Here is a 14365-nt window from a genome sequence, read left to right on the forward strand (position 1 = left end):
AGACGCAACACGCAAGTTGTGTCATGGAATTGGTTTCAAAGCCAAACGCGACAGCTGCAGTGTGGGAGCAAACCGAATGACCGTGGTGAACCACTTAACCTGAGCGAGCCGGTATGTCGCATTTGTTGTAAAACAGTATCGACTAAAACCGGTAACACAACAAACCTGCACATGCACCTAAAACACAACCATCCGTTGCAGTTTTCACAGTTGGGAAAGAAAAAAGCTACAACAGACGGGCCGTCTTCGTTTTCCCGACAGTGCACCATAACTGGGGCATTTAGTCGACAAACAAAATACAAACAGGACAGTGCAAAATGGTGTGCACTCACCGACAGTGTAGTTCGCTTGATTGCCAAAGAGATGCTGCCCTTTAGTATCGTCGAAAAGCCGACAGTATTCGACGAATGCTGCAAACATTTGACAGCCAGTATGAATTGCCTGGGAGAACATACGTGTCACAAACGGCAATTCCACAACTGTACAACAGCATTAAAGATGACACACTAAACGAGATCAAAGACATCCAATTTTTCTCTGCCACTACAGATATGTGGTCAAGTTCAAACATGACCCCCTATATGAGCTTGACTATACACTATATAAGTGCTGACTGGAGCCTGCACTCCAAGTGTTTAGAGACCAGGTATGTCCCAGATAACCATACTGCTGTCACCCTTGGAGAAAACCTGAAGTCTGCTGTAGCAGATTGGGGACTGGATGAGCACAAACTAGTTTGCATCACTACGGATAATGGTGCTAACATTGTTGCTGCAATAAGGGATCTTGGCTGGCCATGGCTCAATTGCTTTGGTCACAACCTCCATCTCGCTGTGTCCCATGGTCTGAACAGCAACAAAGATCGGACAGCGCGTGCCATAGGACTCTGTAAAGGTTTGGTCAACACATTCAACCTGAGCTGGCTTAAGAGGAGAGACCTGAGGAAGGCACAGAGTGAGGCTAATCTCCCTCAACACAGTCTAATACTGGTGAGTGGTGTTTAATTCATAGATAAAATATTTATATAATATACTCATTTCGGTTAATTTTCCCGACCGACAACCGCCGCTCGTTATCTGATTTTTATCCGTTAATATTATAAGATTATAATATTGAATTGGCATGAAGTTAAAAATAAAATTGACACGTGTCTGTGATCCGTTAAAAATAAAAATCACGGGTTTATTATAACGTGCAAACATGCAGAACAGATCGACAACAACAGAACCTGGATTCACATAAAATTCACGCACCTGCAGCATTTCTGACAGTGACAACAGAAAAAAAATAAAATTATAATAAAAATAAAAATATTTATAGGCCTACAATAAATATATATAGGCCTACAATAAATATATTTTATTAACTTAAATAATTAACAAATTATGATGACAAAAAGAAAACACTGAATCAATTTGAAGCTTTGAAAAAAAACGGAATTTTTTTCATCAAATAAAAATAGCAGGCCTACCTTAATCCACAGCTTGTCTAGTTTTTATTAAAAAAAAACTTATATATATATATATATATTACCATGCAGCAAAAAACAAACAAACTTTAACATAGTATTATAATCGGTCAAAATGTTTACTTTCGTTTAACGGTTAAATGGTCAATATGAGCATTAATAAAAATAATGGACATGTAAAAAGAAGTTTTTTTATTTAAGAATGTTGATAGACAAACTAATGAACAAGAACAATATTATCTTTCACACAGGATGTTGTCACACGATGGGGCACTAAGCAGAAGATGGTAGAGAGGGTGCTGGAGCAACTCCCAGCCATAAGACGTGTCCTGGTTGAAGACAAAAAACATAGCCACCTCAACCCAACCTGGCAGGATGTTGCTGTGTTGGAGTCTATCAACGCAGCAATGAAACCACTGGCTGACTTCACAGACATCCTCTCAGGGGAAAAATACGTCACGGTGTCCTCGGTTAAGCCTGTGTTGGAACTGATTAAAGACGACCTTCTCTCTCCAGGCCCTGATGACACTGCACTGACAGCCAGTATTAAACAAAACATGTGCAGGGTACTGACTGAAAAATACAGCTCACCTGCAATCAATGTCCTACTTAGAAAGGCCACCATCTTGGATCCAAGGTATCGTGGCAGCATGGAGGAGGCAGGTGCATTGGATGATGTCAAACATCAGCTTGTGCAAGAGCTACTGGACTTAGGACCAGAAGAAAGTGGAGAAGGTACAAGTGGTGAGAGCTGCAGCAAAGCCACTGGAGGGATGAACCTACTGCTCCCGCACTCACTCAACTGACTAAGTTCCTCCAAGAGGATGCAATTGATGCATCTTGTGATCCATTGGTGTGGTGGCATGACAATCAAAGAAGATATCCTTTGATGGCCAAGTTGGCCCAAAAATACATGTGCATTTGTGCTACAAGCACCAGCTCTGAGAGAATGTTTAGCACAGCTGGCAACATTGCTACTCCTGAGAGATCCTGCCTTAAGCCACACAAAGTCAACATGTTGGTATTTCTTGCACGGAATCTGCCATAAAATCTCTCTCTCTCTCTGTCTCTCTCATCATTGGTGTACTGTACATAGACTGCAATTCACTTTTTTTGCTGGATAAATTATTTTTCAAAAGTTTTTTGCATATGGCTTGAGGCTTTTTTGTTTGTTTGTTTAGAAAGGTCCTAACAGGCAGTTTTGCCTGTTATGGAATGCATGTTGAGCCTATTGTTTAAATTTTTTGAAGTGCAATTTTGTTTACATCCATTTTATTTATTGTTTTTGGTATTTATTTAAGTGAATTTTTTTGTTAACAGAGACTGAGAGTCCATTGCTTTTATGGTTTTTGGTTGTTTTGTTCATTTTTATTGTGGATATTTAAAATGTTTAGAATTTTCAGTGTTAAATAGTCTTTGGAAATAAACGTTTATTGAATTTTGAAAGGTGTATGTCCATTATTATGCCATTATCATTATTCTAGATGAAAATGGTCTCAGATCGACAATATTATCGTTTATCGTGATAATTTCTTGGACAATTTATCGTCCAGCAAACTTTGTTATCGTGACAGGCCTAGGTTGGAGTTTTCTTTACTTTAGTGTTTACTTTCCGCTGCCTTCGAAGGATGCAGCCTCCAAATTGGGATGCAGCTTCTCTTACTGATGCGATCTGGAACTTTGTTAAAAATAACAAAGAATGCACAACATCTTGTAATCCTCAGAGGTGTCTATCATTTTGTTGCTTTTGTAACTGTTTCTACATAAAAACCAACTACACCAGCGAATCGGTGGGCGGGGCTAAAGAGGCAATGATGTAAAAGTGGGTTTTGATCTTATGCAGATATGATGTCATACTGAGTCTAAATCAGAAACTAGTTGTTTTGGGAAGCTTGGTCTCAATAAAAGCAACAACAACAACAAAAAGTCTAGTTTTTTTGGACTAGCAAGGAAGTTTTGAGTTTCATCTTCTGGTTTCATGAAAAAAAAACTTGATTTACCATACAAATACTTTGTCATTTCATTAATTCTTTCAATGTTTTACATTTTGGATGGCTATTTAATTAATTGTTTAAAAAAAATCCAATATTAAGAAACTAAAAAGGATATTCTTTCCTTCAGTTCCTTTGCAATCGAGTGATGTCTGCTTGAGCTCTAAACAGCACATTAACACTAACATTCCCTGTTCATATTGTTTTAAAATGATGTACTACCTGGAGTCTCTCTGTGTCCTTGGTATGTTTAGAGATGAAATCTTCTGTGTCCTTGGTATGTTTAGAGATGAAATCTTCTGGGGGCGCTGCTGAGCTCTAATGGAGTAGGACGTGAGTTTGGAAGCTCCTGCCGATTTTAATTAACATTGTAATTCTTCTGCGCTTTTTCGACACATATTTAGGACAGTCTTACTCCGCTGAATTTTTTTGGTAGGAAGACTAACTCTGGACTGTGTAAGATGGCTGGAAAGAACTCTAAAACTCGCAAAACTATTCAGACGCAACTGCGGCCTAGTCCTCAAAGTGCGTCCACGCCCTCGAGTGGCTCATCTGTTGCTTCAGAGGGCACGGGCGCGAGCGCGTGCGCCTCGACGCATGCTAACCTTGACATCGCTGCACTCAAGCTCGAGTTGTTGGCCTCGGTGAGGAAAGATATTGCTGATATTTTTAAAAAGGAACTCCAGGATACACTCGGGGATGCTCTGCCTACTATTAAGCTTGACCTGCAAGCGGTAAAGTCACAGCTGGCGATTGATAAAGCTGCTACCGAGGCTACCATGTCCAAGTTAAAAGGTACGGTTGGAGAAATGGAGCACGCACTCACTGAGTGCTCCGATGACATCGCCGAGATGAAAACTACTATTGAGCGCCTCACAACTAACGTAGCCATGCTGGAAAATAAGTGTGAAGACTTGGAGTCCAGATCACGGCGCAACAACGTTAGGATAGTGGGAGTAGCGGAGGGTCCTGACACCAGTTCCACTGCAGCTGTAGCCGCCTTGCTGAAGGAAGCGTTCAACCTGGAAAAGGAGCCGCTTTTGGACCGGTCCCACCGGACCCTCCAACCTAAACCCAAGCCTGGTGATCGTCCACGAGCCATTGTGTGTAGGTTTCATTATCACAGTGACTGTATGGACATTTTGCGCCGCGCGAGAGAGCTCCGACAGATAAAAGTTAGAGACCGTCTCAGTCTTCCCTGACCACACCGCCAAGATAGCTCGGGCTCGGGCTGCATTCAACGAGGTCAGACGCCAACTTCGTGGCATTGACGGTGCGCGTTATGGTCTGTTTCATCCAGCGCGACTTCGCATCACATACAACGGTGTCGAGAAGGATTTCGTTTCTGCGGAGGAAGCCAGCGACTTTGTCAAAACTTTGGTTCCTGGGTGAGCTCCAATAGCTTTTCAGAGTTCTACTCCAGTCCTATTTCTCTGTTTATTCAGTATGTTTTTCTGGCTTGCTACACTTACTAAATTAGTGTCATTATTGTTTGTTTGTAGAAGGTAATTTTTATTTTATTTATATTTATTTTTCTCAATCTTACTGGATTTTTGTTATTAAGATTATACCATATTTTGTATTTTCTCATTTTATGCCTTCTGCACCCATTTGCGCAAGACTGATTACCTACTATTATTTGTTAATTTGTATTTTCAAGTGCTTTAGTGTATTCATGCGCATATTTGTTTAAATAATGCTGAGGTCGGCGGGAGTTTTTTTTTTTTCTTTCTCTCTCGCTTTTGTTTGTTCGGCATGGTCTCCGGGTTGTTCAACATTATTGTGGACAACTTTTGCTTATTGTGGGAAACACTGCTGTCTCCTTTGTTCTTTAGTTATATGGGGACTTTGGGTGTATTTGTGTTTAGGGGATTGTTGGGAGGGGGGGAGGGCGTTTCGTCTCGGCTCTGTATGACCATTTTAAAATTTTATTCAGATGGTTAATGACAATATATATCCCAGCATTGCTGGGTCAGGCACACCTCTTAGATTCATCAGTTGGAATATAAGAGGTATGGGTAATCCTGTTAAGAGATCCAAGGTTTTTGCGCACCTGAAACGTTTAAACTCTGATTTAGTATTTTTGCAGGAGACTCACCTTCGTGTTAAAGATCAGTGTAGGTTACATTGCCCTTGGGTAGGCCAAGTCTTCCACTCAAATTTTAATTCGAAAGCTAGGGGTGTCGCCATTTTAATTAACAAAAAAGTTCAGTTCTCATCCACTGATGTTATTGCTGACAGGAATGGCAGATATCTCATGGTTGCTGGGACCCTGTTGCAAAAAAAGGTTTTGTTGGTAAATGTATACGCCCCGAACTTCGATGATGTTGAATTCGCTAATAGATTTCTGAGTAACATCCCCTTCTTGAATACACACTTGCTGATCCTTGGTGGGGATTTTAATTGTGTTTTTGACCCAATCCTGGATCGGTCTAATCCTCGAAATCTGACTCTATCTGCTATGTCTAAAGCATTCTCTGATTTTATGGAACAGAATAGTCTTATTGATCCATGGAGATCCCGTAACCCCTCTATTAAAAAATTCTCTTTCTTTTCCCAGGTGCACCATTCTTATTCTAGGATTGATTATTTTTTTATTGATAGTACACTTAATTCATGTGTTAATTCTTCTGACTATTTAGGTATTGTAATATCTGACCATTCACCTTTATTATTAGATATTCAACTTTCTAATTATAAACCTAGCCCACCACTTTGGAGATTTAACTCTCTCCTTTTGGCAGACAAAGAATTTTGTGAACTAATTTCAAACTCTATTGATGAGTTCTTGTCTTTCAATCATAATGACTCCTCTTCGTATTCATTGCTGTGGGAGACACTTAAATGTTACCTGAGAGGTCAAATTATTTCTTACTCTGCTCTTTCTAAAAAAAAGATTAATGCTAAGCTTAATGCACTTACATTTGTGATTGGTAACCTTGATCAGAGATATGCACTGAATCCTTCTCCAGAACTACTTAAGCAGCGTCTCGATTTGCAAGCAGAATTTGATCTTATCTCAACTAAAGAGGCAGAACGCTTGCTACTATGCAGCCGTGGCTCTTACTATGAACATGGTGATAAGGCAAGTCGTTTACTGGCACATCAGTTACGTCGACAGGCCACTTCCCGCTTGATACCTACTATTAAAAACACTTGTGACACTATTACTGCAGACCCCTTAGAGATTAATGCTACTTTTAAATCATTTTACTCTTTATTATATAAATCAGAATTTCCTACAGATAATACTAAAATGAATACATTTCTTCAGAATATGTCGAACCCCGTCATTGATTCTATTACTGCCACGCAAATGGACTCTCCATTCTCTCTTGAAGAAGTATTAAATGCAATTAATGTCATGCAATCTAATAAAGCCCCAGGTCCTGACGGGTTTCCGATTGAATTCTTTAAAAAATTTATTGGCAAATTGGCTCCATTACTTTTATCCGTATTCACTGAATCCCTGGAAAGGGGTTCTTTACCACCAACCATGACACAAGCCACTATTGCTCTCCTTCTCAAAAAGGACAAAGATTCAACCTCCTGTGGGTCTTACAGACCATTGTCTTTGCTTAATGCTGACGTTAAAGTATTGGCTAAAGTAATCGCATCCCGCTTAGAGAATGTGCTTCCTCATATTATATCCGAAGAGCAGAATGGTTTTATAAAGGGACGTCAATTGTTTTTTAATACCCGTACACTTTTCAATATAATTTACTCAAAACACTCAACTGTACTTCCTGAGCTTGTGATTTCTTTGGACGCCGAAAAGGCATTCGATAGGGTAGAGTGGGAGTACTTGTTTGCAGTTTTAAAAAAATGTGGATTTGGTGAAAATTTTATTTCTTGGATTCGCCTCCTCTATTCATCTCCTAAGGCCAGTGTTCATACTAATGATGTTTATTCTGATTATTTTACCCTTGAACGTGGAACTCGCCAAGGGTGTCCTTTGTCACCTTTGCTTTTTGCTATTGCTATTGAGCCTCTGTCAATTACATTAAGATCTTCCCCTTTATTCAAAGGAATCACCCGTAATAGTATTGAATATAAACTATCATTATATGCGGATGATTTGTTATTGTATATATCTGATCCTTCACTTTCTATCCCTGCTGTTTTAAGTATTCTGGAGAACTTCAGCTCTTTTTCAGGTTATAAATTAAATTTGGAGAAAAGTGAGTGTTTTCCCATTAATACTGCAGCATGTCATATGCAGCATGTCATATGAATTTGCCTTTTCGATTTAGTCCATCAGGGTTCAAATACCTCGGTGTCAACGTGACTCGTTCTTTGTCTAGCCTTGCTTCTGCGAATTTCACTCCCCTTATCTCTATGACTACAACCAATATTCGAAGATGGGCTAACCTCCCCCTTTCATTAATCGGCAAGATTAATGTTGTTAAAATGAATATTTTACCAAAATTTCTATTTTTATTTCAGTCAATTCCTCTTTTTCTGCCAAAACATTTTTTTGACTCACTTGATAAGATAATTTGTTCTTTTATCTGGGGTGGAAAACCACCTAGGATTCGTAAAACTCTACTGCAGAGATGCAGAATTAGTGGAGGACTAGCATTACCTAATTTTTTGAATTACTATTGGGCGGCTCACATTCATAAACTCTGCTACTGGTTAAAATCCCCTGGATCCTCTTGGTGTAAATTGGAACTATCATCTTGTAGGGGATCTTCTGTACCTGCTTTACTTTATACCTCTTTACCCACAAAACCTTCTCTATATACCGATAATCAAGTGGTTCTTAACACGCTCAAAATCTGGTATCAATTTAGACGACACTTTAAATTTGTAGATGGTTCTTCCTTGGGTCCTGTTAATTACAACCACTTATTTCTTCCATCACTTTCGGATTCGACATTTTCACTGTGGCATGACAAGGGTATTACACAATTTAGGGATTTATATGTAGATGGTGTCTTTGACAGTTTTACCAATTTGTCTTCTCGCTATGAACTCCCTGTTAGTCATCTGTTTCGCTATTTTCAAACTCGCAATTTTGTGGCTAAGTGTTTCCCTAATTTCCCCTCTTTACCTCCAGAGCAATACTGGGAAACCATGCTTTCATTTGTCCCTCATAACAGAGGAATCATTTCTAAGCTTTATGACATCATCTTAGCTTTTAGCGACGATTCAAATGACAAACTTAAGTGTACATGGGAAAGGGAACTGGGAATACAAATACAGGAGGAGTCTTGGGAACAGGCTATAGAGAGGATACGTTCTACCACGACTTGTGCTCGTCTTGGACCTATTCAATTTAAGGTCTTACATAGGGTACATTTCTCTAAGCTTAGACTTTCTGAAATATATCCGGATGTTGAAGACAAATGCGATAAATGTCATGGCTCACCTTGTCATCTTAGCCACATGTTTTTTTTTTGTCCTGATTTGAAAGATTTTTGGTTGGGTTATTTTCATATTATGTCCTCGGTGCTTGGGATAAATCTCCAACCTTGTCCTCTGATTGCTATATTTGGAATTCCTGACCCCTCACTTGCACTTAACCCTACACAAAAGGACATCATAGCTTTTACATCCTTACTAGCAAGACGCTCTTTATTGTTACACTGGAAGTCTGCTAAATACCCTTCAATCTCCCGATGGCTCAGAGACGTCATGTATTTTTTAAAACTTGAGAAAATTAAATACACGTTGAGAGGAAGTACAGTCAAATTTTTCCATAAATGGCAACCTTTTATTTCCTATTTCACTGATTTAAGGGTACTACCCAACTGAATGTGTGTCTGTTTTTGTTTTGTTGTACTGTTTGTATTGCTTAACCAGTAATATGTGTGTTGGTCGTGGTGTGCCGAGTGGGTGGGGGGTTGTTCATTGTTTATTACGTGGTACTCTGTGATCCATTGTATTTATTTTCTCCCACATCTTTATTGGTGTTTTTGTTTTTGATTACTCATGTGTATGCACGCGCATGTATGTGCATTTATATATATATATATATATATATATATATATATATATATATATATATATATATAATATATTTCATAGGTATGTTTTATATGCGGGTATATGTTTCCATTTATATATTCATGTATGTTTAAAGAGGGAGGTAAAAAAAAAAAAAAAAAGGATAAATTGTATCTGCGAATGGAAGTACTGTATTGTTTTGCTTTTTCCAATAAAAAAAAAAAAAAAAAAAAAAAAAAAAGAGATGAAATCTTCTGTGTCCTTGGTATGTTTAGAGATGAAATCTTCTGGTAAAGTCTTCAACTGAAGACTGAAGCTCATCAGATTTCTGTAGAGACATTTACTCTCAGAAAAAACTGCCCTCATGGACCCAGACTCTTGATATTTGGCGAAGACTTTTTGTGCTATACACTTTTTGTGCATTACATATTGCATACATACATTGACCGTGTGAAATAATGGCAATAATGGCCCTTGGTAAATATATACATATATATAAAAAAACACAACTTAAATTTAACTGCAGTTAAACTACACAAATAAATGTGGAATAGATCATACAAAAAGGTTTTTCTCCAAAATATGTGTGCTAAAATGATTGGTTAGTTGGGTCTTGAGATCAGAAAGTCTCAAAAACTATGATCAGACCTCACCTATATAACCACAATGTGTTTGGTAAGGTTGCAATAAAAAGCCTTTGGGGACATCAATCAGCAAACTCATGTTTGCCAGGCATTACTGGAGCTTTCAGTAATACTGGGTTTGATGATCAGATGAGACCAAAATAAAGTTTTGTAGGAAAAAATCTGGGTGAATAAACCCTTTAAGTAAACCGTAAAAGCTCCCTTCATTTCTTATGTGGACATTGGACATTCCCACCATTCCCATGGTGAATTTGCAGGGTAGGGGAGTAACGGAATACATGTAATGGCGTTATGTAATCAGGATACAAAAATACAGTAACTGTAATTTATTACAGTTACGTCAAAAACGTAGTAATCACATTATAGTTACATTTTGAAAAAAGGGGGAATACTTTCAGGATTACAATGGTTTAATTTAAAACTTAATAAATCTGTATTTTGACATAATAACACTATATTAAGCGCTGCTTGATTATACAGTAGTTCCTGGTTCAGTTGCCAGTAATAACGCACGTGTGCCACCCGCTGGTGCATGCGCAAATAACAGCTGTCTACAATCTCCTCAGACGCACAGAATGAATCACTGCCACTAGTAGTTGCTACCCCCGGGTAAAAACGCTTTCAATTCATGGAAATTCCGCTGCTATTTTGTTGCAAGAAAATGCAAACAACGTGGTTGTACCAAAATGTCCTTTCTTAATCTCTTCTCACTTAATGGGATGTTCGCTGTATATAACGTAGGGGAACACCCACTGCCAACATCCCAAGTTCAGTCAGGCAAATTAAGAAAGATCATGGCTTTAGTCAACATGTAGGCCTTTTAAAATGAACTAACATTTTATAACATTTTAAAATAAACTAATATTAAGATTGACGTCTAATGAAGGCTTCCGGTGACGCCATGTTGGCAGCAGCTTGAGGGACACGCTCCGTATAAAATTGTAATAATTTCCTAACAAAACCAGCATAAAACTCGACAACTCTTAACAAATTCGACATGTCGACATCTAGAGGCAGAGGACAATCTAAACAAAAATACTTGCGGAGTTCGAGAAACTGAGGAAAGACAACCAAGATGGGCACACTTAAGACTCAAGCGATCTTTAATACGGCTGGAAACGTCCTTTGGTGAACTGAAAGGAGAACTTATTGAACTGCAAAAGAGAACCACAGAGGCGGAGGAACGTATTAGTGCTAATGAAGACAAGGCTAGGCGCCATGAGCGAGCCCTTCATTACTTACTGCACCGAGAAATGGATTTGAATGCACGATGTGAAGATATGCAAAATCATCTAAGACGAAACAATCTGAGAATTTATAAAGTGGCTGAAGGGAGCGCGGGAAGAGATGTTAAGCTTTTTGTACATGATTTGCTTAAATCTGTTCTTCGACTTCCCCCTGAACTTAACATCGTCATTGAAAGGGCACACAGAGCGCTCACTGCCAAGCCCAAAAACCCTGAAGCAGCCCCTCGTTCGCTTGTCGTTAGGTTTTTGGACTTCTCAGTAAAAGAAATCATACTAAGACAGGCCTGGGAGCAGAAAAAAGTTATGTACGAAGGAAAACAGATCTACTTTGATCACGACTTCTCTCCCGAGCTGCAGAAGAAAAGAGCGCTGGTGCGTGATCCAGTAAAGCAGCTAAAGATGAAGAACATTAGGACAAAGTGTGTTTTCCCTGCACAGCTGAGAGTTTTTATGGAAGATAGCGTGAAGACCTACCCGACATTGACAGACGCTGTGCCGGTACTTGGGGAGTTGGGGGTGCACGCCCGAGTTGACGAGAGGGAGCGACTAGAGACGGAGCTGTGCCGAGACGGGTGGAATACAGCAGGAAGGAGAGCCAACGGAGGTCCAGCCACACTCGCCAACGCCGAAATCAAAGCCTTTTTCAACACTGATAACTAATTTATACCTTCGCCGAGTTCATTTTTTTATTTTATTTAACCTTTATTTAACCAGGTAAGCACATTAAGAACACACATTCTCATTTGCAAAGGCGACCTGGCCAAGATAAAAGCGTTGAGGTACAAACAACAAAGTTACACATGTATTTACAAGACAAGGTAGTACTCAATAAATAAGAATGCAGTATACAGGTCAGCAGATCAAACATTAAAATTAAAGGTGTCAATGCAATTAATGGCAAAGAGTGGATCCGATTAGCACGTACAATGATCAGAGAAATGATTTGCCAATAATAATTTAAAAGTGGTTAACGGAACAATGGACTCAAGCCTCAAAGATCTTTGAAGTGTAATCCAATCATTAGCAGCGGAGAACTGAATGGAAAGGCGGCCAAAGGAAGTACGGGCTTTAGTAACAATCAGAGTAATGTACCTGCTTGATCAAAGGTTCATAGAGGCGGTTGCTCTAACAATAAATGATCTTAAAAAGGGTGGGGTTTTACACAGTAGAGATTTCTAAATTAGTTGATACTAGGGCTGTCAACGAATATTCTAAAAAAATTGCTAATTTATGGGTCAAACATACATTAAAGATTTGAAATAAGGTCCAAAAGCAGTTGAAGGGAAATACTGCTTTATCTCGAGCTATGACTATTAATGGAAATATTGAGTTCCTTCCACCTTTTTCAGACAGCAGCGACTTTCGGGGATGGGCTGAGAGGGGTCTCCTCACAGTGAATCAATTGTTTGATGGAAATGCAATTAAAAACCTTTGCCCAATTAAGAGTTGTTGATTGACATGTCAGATAAAACACAACACATAAAACAACAATGGGAAATGGAGCTGAATGTTACCTTGGATGAGGATGTTTGGGTTAACATTTGCTCTGGCTGTCATAAGGGTGTGGGCAGTCAGGTCTGGAGGGAGTTTGATTGGAAGACGAAAATCTGATTTTTCAGGACTCCGTTAAAATCTTTCCTCACCAAGAGTAGTATGAGTGACAAATGTTGGAGAAACTGTGGATTGGTCGGTGATCAAACTCACATCTTTTGGGACTGTCCCACCATACATAACTTTTGGAAGGACATTAATGGCATTTTGGAAATTCTACTAAAAGTGAACATCTCTTTTGACTCGCAAACATTTTTACTGGATATCTTTTCGGACAATCTTTCTCAAGACCAAGCATTTCTTCTCCATCTTCTCTTAATGACGGCAAGGAAAATGATAACAATCTGTTGGTTAAAACCTGAGCCACCTGCCGTTACGCAATGGACACAAAAGATAAGACAAGTTTATTTAATGGAATGGTTGACAGCACAACTGCAATTAAATACCCCAGTTTTTGAAAGAAGATGGGGTCCTGCTATTGACTTTCTGAAATAGGGCATAAGCCTATGCCTTAAATTGTTTATGTTTCTGATTGTAAATAATGTATGAAGCCTAGTCTCAGGACAATGTTCATGTTCTTTTCTTCTTTTGTGTGCATTCACAATAAAGTAAAAAATAAAATAAAAAAGATTGTGTAGAAATTTTAAATGTTGTGTTTTTATTTTTCCTTCTACATGCAAGTTAAAAATAAAACAAAAATATTCAGTAATACCATACCGTAGCCACTAGATGTCTGTATATCCCTTTACATAAATATATATTCAGGAATGTGTGTTCCCAAGATGTGGAAATGAGACATGATTGTTTAGTTTTAATAGGTTTTAAGCTACAACATAGTTACTTACAGCTATATGACAGTTTCTTAAATAGTTTATATTTTGCTAATATTTTACACCGGACCAAGTTCTTAATAAATAAAAGTTTAAAAAATATATATATATTTCTTCTTGCTTGACTTTATTTATATATGTGACCTTGAAGTAATCCAAAAGTAATCAGATTACATTACTTTCATATTGTGGTACTTGGATTACGTTACTGAATACTTTTTTTAACATTTAAGTAATTTAAACATTTATTCCGTTCCAGTTACAAAGTAGCCCTCCCAACCCTGTGAATTTGCAGAAACTCCTATTTGACAATTTGTTTTGCTGTAAATATTTAGCATATTTTCTGCTTGTTCTTTGACACAGATAACAAGTTCAATAATATGTTTGCAGAGCAATGGCGATGCATAGATATCTTAAGGATATCTATGCCGCTATCTTTGAAATCCTTGCCAAGCATAGATACTTTTAAAAAGGACTTGAAGACTTACTTATTCCATCAAGCTTATGACGTTTGAATGGGTCTGAGAACTGCGAGTGATTTTATGTTTGATTTAATGGTGTCATGTCTTTTAGTGTGTATTTTAGTGTGTCTTTTAGTGTGTCTTTTAGAGCTATTGTAATTTTTGTGTAACTTATTAATGCTCATGGACAGCACTTTGGTCCATTTTAATGGTTTTGAAAG

The 14365-nt window shown here is 38.4% G+C and overlaps 2 protein-coding genes and 1 long non-coding RNA gene across 5 annotated transcripts in view; 2 read left to right on the forward strand and 1 right to left on the reverse strand.

Moving 5' to 3' along the window:
- Positions 1-438, reverse strand: part of LOC306999428 (sucrase-isomaltase, intestinal-like) — a 59291-nt gene extending 58853 nt beyond the window's left edge. Inside the window, exon 1 of the mRNA XM_079614090.1 lies at positions 333-438. The gene's annotated coding sequence lies outside the window, so the exon portion shown is untranslated. The remainder of the gene's footprint in view (positions 1-332) is intronic.
- LOC306999438 overlaps positions 1-14365 on the forward strand; it is a 743560-nt gene that overhangs the window by 190582 nt on the left and 538613 nt on the right. The gene's annotated exons all lie outside the window — the stretch shown is intronic.
- LOC306999434 (uncharacterized protein) overlaps positions 1-14365 on the forward strand; it is a 169848-nt gene that overhangs the window by 88313 nt on the left and 67170 nt on the right. The window lies entirely within an intron of this gene.

The sequence above is a fragment of the Phoxinus phoxinus genome, assembly GCF_949152265.1.
Source record: "Phoxinus phoxinus genome assembly, chromosome: 5".
Classification (NCBI taxonomy): Eukaryota; Metazoa; Chordata; class Actinopteri; order Cypriniformes; family Leuciscidae; genus Phoxinus; species Phoxinus phoxinus.